Source organism: Triplophysa dalaica, chromosome 22 (genome assembly GCF_015846415.1).
Source record: "Triplophysa dalaica isolate WHDGS20190420 chromosome 22, ASM1584641v1, whole genome shotgun sequence".
Lineage (NCBI taxonomy): Eukaryota > Metazoa > Chordata > Actinopteri > Cypriniformes > Nemacheilidae > Triplophysa > Triplophysa dalaica.
This window is the reverse complement of record NC_079563.1, coordinates 296819-306830: the sequence shown is the minus strand read 5'-3', so window position 1 is coordinate 306830 and position 10012 is coordinate 296819. Positions and strand designations below refer to the sequence as shown.

At 34.6% G+C, this 10012-nt stretch overlaps 1 long non-coding RNA gene across 2 annotated transcripts; it reads left to right on the top strand.

The window, feature by feature from the left end:
* Positions 1–4533: 4533 nt before the first annotated feature.
* Positions 4534–8740, top strand: LOC130411886 (uncharacterized). 2 transcript variants are annotated; one of them, XR_008905128.1, is made up of 4 exons: positions 4534–4800; positions 6413–6474; positions 6655–6947; positions 7314–8740. It is a non-coding gene; the product is annotated as an uncharacterized LOC130411886 (long non-coding RNA). The 2 variants fall into 2 exon arrangements; XR_008905127.1 differs by having other exon boundaries at positions 6655–8740.
* The last annotated feature ends 1272 nt before the right edge of the window (positions 8741–10012 follow it).

Sequence of the window (10012 nt, the reverse complement as noted above, 5' to 3'; positions counted from 1 at the left end):
TTAGGCTTACTTAATATAAAATAACATTTTTGGCTTTATTAATCTCTTTATTTGCCTAATTTAGTGGAAACATGTTGTTGTGCTGGGGAAAGAAAATGGGATGGGGTGTGAGCGAGGGGGTCCATGGGGATGGTTTGAGATATGATGGGGTCCAGTTAGTGTTGTAGTACTCGAGACGGGTTTCGAGATCAAGACTGGTCTCGAGTGCTAATTGGTCTTGTCTCGGTCTCAACAGTCTTTGATATCTGTGTTGTCTTGGTCTCAGAGTTAGTGGTCTCGGGATTTTATTATTTTAAGACTGGTCAAGACCAGAACTGTGGGAATTTAATTTATGGTGCATTCTCTGATTTATATGAAAACATCATTTATGTGATTGGATGTAAAACTTCTGGCTTTAAAAGCATTCACTACTTGTTCCTTGTTTAATTGACTTACTACTGGTAAGAGAAGAATGGGGGTGTCATGATCCTGTCCCACCTTTTCATGTTTCTCTTGATCTAGTGGCAGAACCTCATGTTTTATGTAGAGAGAGGCATTTTAGTCCCAGTTGGAATTCCACATGCTCTCTCCAGGTCTCATCTCTGTTCCTGCCCTTTCGTCTCATTATTGGTTGTTAATTAGTTCATGCCCTGCACCTGTCCCCTCTTGATTTATCTTCTTATATATTGACCTCTTGTCTTATGCTGGTTCATTGTACTGTTTTGTTTGTGTATGTCATTTGTGTGATTTGTTTGGGGAGTTCTTGTCCCTTGTCAGTCTAGTCTAGTCTAGTCTAGTAGTCTAGTCTAGTCTAGTCTAGTCTAGTCTAGTCTAGTCTAGTCTAGTCTAGTCGTTTGTAGTAAATGTCAATGTTATCTTTAAGTCTTGTCTGGAGTAGTTAGTCTTAGTCTTAGTCTTAGTCTTAGTCTTAGTCTTAGTCTTAGTCTTGTGATGTATTCCCCTGTTTGTTATGTTACCCCCTCGTGGGTTTTTGTTTTGTCTTTATTTTATTATTAGAGTCTGTTAACCCGCTGTCTGCGCCTGGGTCCTCTGTCCTTGCACTCACTGTGTTTCATGACCGGGGGATTGTCTTAAAGAAATCTCCCACAATATCTGAGATGTGATTGCAAAAAAGGTACTTGTATGAGATCTTGTTTTTTATTATTTTAGACGCCTGATGTGATATTCATTTTGTATAATTATTCAATAAACTTTGAGTTAACAAGTGACTTAAGTTTAAGACACACTTAAACACAAGTTACTGTTCTATTTTGGTTGGTCCCAAACAAATCTGAACTTTTGTGCATTTCTGAGCAACACACAGCTATTTTGCTATTTTGCTATTGATTTAAAAGCAATGAAACTAATGAAGTTACTAAATGTTTTGTTGAAGGTCACAGACTTTCGTTTATGTTTAGTTGTGGGAATTTTTACCTGCCCAAAATTCTAATATGTAACAGTAGATGAGTGATAACACATGGAACATAAAACACCATACACATAAATTTCTGCACAATTAATCACCCAAGTTACTTCTATTATTATTTTATTATGACTTTAGTGTTTTGTGGATCTTTCGAATGAATTTTGGGAGTGCTGGTCTTGGTCTTGAGTCGGTCTTGGCCTGCCTTGTTCTTGATCTCCGCCCCTCAAAGTCTTGTTCTTGTGTTGGTCTCAACACCCACTTGTTTCGGTCTTGTCTTGGTCTCGGTTTTGGTGGTCTCCAGGTTGAGACTCAAAGGTTGAGAACCAACGATCTAAACTGCAAGCATTGCTGTTTCTGTGTACCCTGAGCTTCAGGCAAAAAGAGTCCCTTATTCCATGGATACATTATGTATTGTAGCAGCCCCAAAAAAATATTTTCACAAATATATATACTCACTCTAAACAATTATACTGTAGCCTATACAAAGACATACTTATACATATATAGACATCTGAATATGAGTTTCACTGAGATGAGGCTTAAATGCTCAAGCCATTCAGAAAATGTAAAGTCCCTGAAGGTAAACGCATGTTGTAGGAAACCTCTTGTGTGATTTTCATGCATACTTTCCACACAGATTGGCAAGAAACCAGACTGTTGCATTCTTTCCATAGCCAATAGTAAAAGCATAATAAGTGTTGCTCATCGTTTCAACCGAACAAACATAATTCAACTTGTACACTACCTTAATCCAACGAAATAAGATTTTTTTCGCCAAATTACTTTATATCCTTTGTTAATAGAACATTCTGAAGTAGATTTTTTTACTCTGTACTGAGAAGTATTATTTGTGCACTGCGTAACTAATCATTTATAAGTCAGGCATCTTTTATAATTAACAGTGAGGGTTGAAAGATACCTCAAGTAGTTGGGTCGCATTTGTCACAATTAGAATTCTCGAAAGGGAGTTGCTCTTACCAAGAAAACTAGGTTAATCATGCCAAGAATCGTAACCACGTATTGTTTTTTTATCTTGCTCTTTTAATTGCTCAGCTGGCACAATACCCAGTAGTAGAGGTAAGAGGCAAAATATGACCGTGTTGTGCAACATTCTAAGTCAGGGCAATTAAAAAAAACACTTTCTGAATTAAATATTTACAAAACTAAAATGTATATTCTTTAGATACATTTTATGATTGTTCACATTCTATAATTTTACATGTTTAGAACCTTTAAACTGTTTTTTTTTGTTGTTATACTTGTTATTTTTGTGAAAATGCTGTATGTTCTTTATTTTATATTTGTTTATTTGCTTATTTATTTATTTGTTTTTATTTATTTATTTACTATGCTGTGGCAGAAAGCATTTAAGTTTTTACTGACAGTGCTTATCTGAGATAACCATGCCGTGTGTATGGACTTGGTGTTTATATGTTAGTGGGGACCTAAACCTGAATGCACCCCAACTCATGAGGACTTGGCAGCAATTCGGAAGAAGCTGGTGAGTGTAGGAGATGGAGCGTGTGGTAAAACCTGTTTGTAAAGACCAGTTCCCAGAAGTCTACGTTCCTATTGTGGGTGAGAACTATGTTGCAGACATTGAGGTTGACAGCAAACAGGTCAGCAAACCACAAATGCTCCAACACAGTTGCCATTAAACAATACGTGGGGCAAACAATTATCATTGTTCCTTCTTTTAGCATGACCTTTTTTCTCATTATTTCTCTTGCTTTCACATCATTACCAAGTTGATTTTAGATTGATTTAAAAAAAAGGGGAAAGAAAAACAATTGTTTGGGTAATTTAAGATGTATTTACAGATGCACTGTATGCATATATGAACCACAAAACCCAATTCGATTGGGTTTCAATTAACCATGTTTTTGCATATTTGAAAGGTCTTTGATAACTCATTCCCCGCCAGCCTTTAAAAAAAAAGTTGCCAGCCTACGCCAGCGTTTTTTAACATTTTCACCCAACTTTAATGGCTCACAGTAAACTTTCTATAAAAACAATATGTCAAATGAAAGAACAGAGCCTCAGCTTTTAAACAAAAGACACCGTATTCTTCTATCTTCATTTATTCGTTTTTTATCACTCCGTAGATTGATAAAATTTTCTTCAAAAATGCATCACTTTGATTAAACAGCTGAGATAATTAACGTTTTTGTCAAAGATTCCGCCCAGATTACACTCAAAACAATCATTAAACACCGCCAAAACATATACGTTAGGTTCTGTGACGCTGTACTTTTTCCCAAAGGTTTGTAATAGCGCCACCTGCTGTACAACAGTACAAACACTGATTGCCGTAATAACTTGTCTTTGGCAGGGATTTTTTTTTTTAAATGACGAGATAACTCGTCAATGGCGTTGAAGAAGTTAATATGAGTATATTGACTTGATTTACCTACTTTTAGCTTTACTGTTCTTATAGCGTCTTTTATGTCCTTAATCTTCCTTTAAACCATGTCACGTTTAATGCAAGTACATTTTAATGGAGGGGTCTTATATTGTAATTTTGTTTTGGGACATTTTTAGCTCACTGTGTGTGTTTATCTGAAAGGTGGACTGTCCCTACGGAGATAATAGAACATACATGTGTGTGTGTATTGTACACATCTCTTAACAGTTGTTGTTCTGGCTTTTGTTGAAACTAGTAGCTTTGTATTAGCACCTATTGTATTATTGCTCCTGTTTGACATATCGCTGTATTGCTCCCTGAACTCTCTGTAAGTTGCTTTGGATAAAAGCTTCTGCTAAATGACTAAATCTAAATGTACTGTATTGGCTTCTGTGCGTTTGGAGTTGTGTGTGAGTGTCTGTATTATGTGTGTGTGTTCACTTTTTTATAGTTTTAACTTGTATAACTATAATGTTCTGCTTATAGTCAAGTTTCATGTACAGCTGCTATGTAACAATGAAAATTGTGAAATGCGCTGAATAAATAAAGTAGACTTGACTTGACAGAAATAAACGTCATCACAAAGTTCAAACTTACCAATTACTCATGGAAGTTTTGATGATGTATTACATGGTTGCTTTACTATGCAACCTGTTCAGCAAGTTTTTGTAGTAAGAGCGACTCCCACTCTTGACTTGTAGGAATGGCTGTAAGAAGTGTCATTATTAATCATCATCTCACTCAGAGCTCAGACGCACTTTAGAGTCACACTTTACATGCTTACATTGTTTTTCATGTTATTGTTAACCACAGGTAATCTGTTCTACCCACAATGCAGACTCAAATTATTGTTTTATTTCGGCGTTAAAATTTTTAGACAGAGAAGAAAGATAGCGAATAATGAAGAGTACAGAACAACAGCGCACAAGATCTCAGGAGAAGAGTTGTTACAAACTCCTTAGACATGAGAGCATTGTTACAAAACCGAACTGTGAGTATGAAATCATCATTTAATATAAATGTTCAGTACCTGAAAAAATTATTCATCCTAAAATATGATATAAATTCCATAGACGGCATTAATGTAACTTTGTACCATTTCAACAGATTATTACAACACTAAATTTATGTTTTCATATATACATATGTTACATATATAAACTTTGTGTCTTGCTTTAAATGTATTGCTTTGATTAATGTTTTGCAAGACAGAACAACCGCAAGCACAGAAATACGTTTTTGGAAGGTTTTATCTGCATTTAATCTCTTCCAAAAATCCCTATTTGCAAATCTGACAGGATTTTGATGAATCCATTTAATGTCTCATATCTTTTTTGCTGAACACAAAAACTTTACAGCTCAGTATCTCAAAACTTCTCATGATGCATATATAATTCTAGCTACTTCAGTATACTGTTAAATGTTTTTAATCAATATTAATATAGGAGACATGTCATAACAAATGTCTCTATATTCAGTGAAAAATTCATTTATATCCGTTGCACCTCAACATAGATAAATTCTTAAACCCTTGAGAGTAATCCCTCTTTTTTGAGGGTGGGGCTAAAAAGTGATATATAAAAAAAGTAACTTTGGAATGCTTTTGTCTAGAGACCTAATCTTGGTCTTGTTTTAAAAAAGATATTTGATTTGAATTGAACTGATTCTGAAGTTAAAAAAGGCTTTTTTTAACATGAATAATAATAATATCAATAAATATCGTTTATTTGACTATAATTTACAATAAAAATTTGATTATGAATATTTAATATGTAATATCTAAAATGGTACCAAATGGGCCCATGCAGTGACATTTGAGAAATTGCTTTTAGTAAGTGATCTAAAAGAGTCATTTTACCAATGATATATAGTTTTTAATAGTATTTATGCTCACTCTTGTCATAAATGAATAATTACTACTAAATATTTTATTTTTGTAAAACACTGGTCAAATATGTATTCTAGAGTCTTAGACTTTTCCAATGATATATCGTTTGTCATGATTAGATAAGACTAGTTGTGAAATATTGAAGTAAACCTAGGTGTTCCAATAGTGGAACGGTGACAGTTAAGGGAAACTGCACCCAATTTTTTTATTTCTGTCATGAATCATTGTGACATCATTGAAAAGGGGTTATTTTACCGTCATCATGAGATTTTCGTACGTCTTGTGCACTTTAATGCCCTTTGAATCTTACATACGCTCCTATCGAACTGGAATCATGGCAGAATATTCTTTGAATGTTCACTCCGCAGGGCACTTAGGGTCATATTGAACAAACCTCTGAAGGGATAAGACAAACATACAAAATCTGCAGAGTGGGGGGGTCATGAGGACCAGGATCATTATTATTATATAGAACCATTATTTCATTCTGGGACTATAGTCTCTTCTGTGAAACTGGGCCAAAAGTTTTTGTAAACAAACAGGTTTCAAACGCATTTTACAAACAACTGAAGACTACTTCAGTACATTCATCCATACAATGATCACATTTTATTTTGCTGTTGCATAATGACAAAATACACAATCTAAGCAGTTTTACTTGTGGATAGAAACAAATGATAAAAATAATATTATGTTTCTTTCTTTTTGGATCCAGTCGCTCATGATGATAACAGACCAACAGATCAGAACGACATATTTGAATAGATCAAAGATAAGGTGAGACTTTTAATTCATGAACAGAGAATTAACTGATGTGTCTTTGCACAAACAACAGAAATGTGTCAGTCATTGTTTAATGTTGATTTACACTTGTTGTTTAATAAAACAGACAGTAATGATAATTTATCAAATTTAGTAATGTTTTTCCTACGAACGTTGTATTCCATTTCTCCCTAGAAAACTACAGTGCAGTAAAGATGTGGAACTACTTCCACACACCTACTAGGAATTGGCTGTAGCTCATGATGAACATTAAGTGTAAAGCTGAGCTCGAAATGCTTAAATCAAATATAGAACACTAACAGAAGCATCAGAAAGACAATAACACAAAAGCCACTGGGAATTCAGTGGACAATTGAGAGACACATGCAAAATGAGGTGAGCAAACATCCACTGAAAATCTTGATGAAGATGAAACTGTACATGCACAAACAAGAAAGAGCCACTGGACACTAAAGACTTTTCACAAGGTAGGAATTGAGGTTATAAGCCAGTTTTTTTACTTTTTTTGTGAAAATAATAAAGTGCCAAAATGTGATCAATTCCATCAGTCAAAGACTTATTTGCAAACTTTGTTTATAGGTAGCAGGAATTTTTACCTATTTTTGATCTATTCTACCTCAATTGTTTGCACTTTTTATAAATACAGTATGTTAAAAACAAAATATGAATTGCACAGTTAATCACTAAATATGGCTAAAATTACTTAAAATGGTTCAAATATTTTAGATAACCTATTAACTACACAACACATTCTTTCCCAAAACTGACATTCTAAAGTAGCTGTGTATTGTAAGGTTATCTTCAAGAAACTAACCCCCTCTTTTTCTCAACAGGTATTGGACTAGCTTTTGTTGAAACTAGTAACTTTGTATTGGCACCTATTGTATTATTGCTCCTTTATGACATATCGCTTATTGCTCCCTAAACTTTTTGTAAGTCACTTTGAATAAAAGCGTCTACTCAATGACTAAATGTTAAAGTAAATGTTTATTTTTATTATAGTAGATGTCACGTGCAGGGCTTTAAAAACAATACCATATGTTACCAGTAGATGGCTCTAAAAGTCTTTTAAACTAAAGGAGCCTAAATGGTGATGTATAGCCAAACCCTGACCTATTGTTTCAGTATACTGTAGGTGTGGTGCATGGTACTTTGATGTATTCTGTGATATTTACGTAATACGATACTTAATTTATACCAAAGTACCAGTGAGGTCCAATTGAGGTTATTGTTACTGTGAATCCTTCAATGATGTACAGCGCCTGCTAAACATTTTTGGTAAAACATTCATTTGGGACAACTTGCCTAGGCCTACATCTCCTCATGATTCTGTCAGACCCTTTATATAAACCTCCCGTTTTACTAGATGGAAAGTTGTACAATGCCATCTCTTTATTCTAAAAAAAATAATAATTTAATATGAAATATAAACGATTTCAAGAAATGTATTTAATATCAATTACAGAATTTTATTTAATGTAATTTGCTTTCTATATCTTAAGCATGTTATTTGGCAATGTTATGAATATTTTATAAATAAAGAATGTATAGTCACATTGTACGTTGGACACTAGGGGCCGTATTGCCAGAACACCAACAGTAGGCTACATTAAAATCTACAGAGAACACAGTTTTCCAAGGTCTATTATATCTTTGTTCAAGGTTTTAAAAGAGCAGGCAGTCTATTTATTTATAAATAAACATGCTGAGCAGTTTGGACATTGTTAACAATAGGCCTATAGTTATAATTACTATAATGCATTTTCTATCGTAATGTAAATTCTATTTAAAAAATCTTCTCAGATAAACAATTTCGCTAAACCCATTTTCAGTTCAAATGTTTCAGAAATGTTTCTTTTCAAACAGTTGTCATTTTACAGACAGGATATTCACGTGAAGTCTTTCTCTAAAAATCTTGTGTGTGACTTGGCTTAATCTTGCCTGGGAAACCAGCCCTCTGGGTTAGTCAAGGTCAAAGCTTTTGAAAACAAATACCCAAGTACAGTTTTTTCCCATGTTTATACTTTCCGCAAATGTTCTTTTGTCAGTAAAAGCTGTAAAATACGGTTTTACAAATCTGTTCATGTTTGATCACAGTCTTGTCGTAGGGGCCACACTCCTGTTCCTGCTGAACTGAGCCAGTATTTTACTACAACTGATGTCAGCTCAGAAGGCACAGGAGGTCAGGTCCTGATGGCACAACACACTGTTTCATAAACAACTCATTCAAGAAAATATAATAAAATCATTTACACTGGTATCTTAAAGGTGATGTGTGTTAATTTAACATATGGAAATACTTAAAATGCAAGAAATTAAATGTAGAAATAAGCACATTTAACATTATAATTTTTGTACCAGTGAAAGACAAGAGCAACTAGGAAACCTAAAGACTTGCGTCTCATTCTATAATTTCAAGATCTTTTTTTAATCTTTATTACAATTGTTATGTTTGAATTATAATGTATAATACAAAATCAGTATATGCCTCCACTATTCCATATAAAAAGGGGTGTCCCATTTGTCCTGCCAACAGCAAAAAACGGCATACTAAATTTCTTTCCAGGTGAAGAACTTAGCCACTGTGAACAAAAAAAGTCCATACACGTTCACCAATCAGCCAAGCTCTGTACCCGCACAGAAACACATCAGAAATGCCGTTTTGCTGTTCATTTATATAAACCCCCTAGTCCCAATACCGTGTTTTCATGTTTGATGCCCTTTTATTTCGATTTCCTCCATTTTTCTCCATTTCCTCACAGTCTTGAAACTGGCGGTAAGGCCGTGGCAGTGTGGTAATCCCTGGCAATGTGATTTTTCATTACAGCCACAAATCAACATGCCAGGAACCCACACAGCCACAACAAGCCGACCCCCCTCTACCCCAACTCCAGCTCCTGCCTCTTACATGCTTGACTTAACTCTATGTATTTCCCTAATTATCCAGTTCATACAGATAAGAAACTTGCTGGAATTTTCTCTTGAAAAGGCTGGAAAGATAAGGATTTGAAATGAACAGTTACCATTACTTATTTCTTTCAATAACAGTGTAATTCCCCTTCTTCAGTACAGAAGGTCCTCTTAGAAATTGAGCTATATAGCACCAAAAGCTGTTCTTTGCTCGTAATCATAGGGGAACCACTTTTACTGCTATATAGCACCATATCTTGGTGCTTCAGTGGTTCTTTTGGGTGAATATATTTTCTGTATCCGTTTCCGTATAAAGAACCTGTTAAGCCCCTGCATTGTTCTATGTAGCAGCTCAATCATTCCAAAGAACCGCTTAAGAACCATTGAAGCCCCAAATAATGTTGGATCCAAAAGCTTCCGAGATATTCACCTACTCCACAGCATGAATGTAATCCTCTCATGTTTCTTGCTCTTCTGAAATATACCATGACCTCTGTCAGAAGGATGCTTGAGGAGTTTAATCTATAAAGCAAATAAATGGTTAGAGTTGATGGGTTGGAGTTACACATTTAATTCACATCATTTGTTGAATTGATATTTAAGTTATCACACGAAGAGTTCA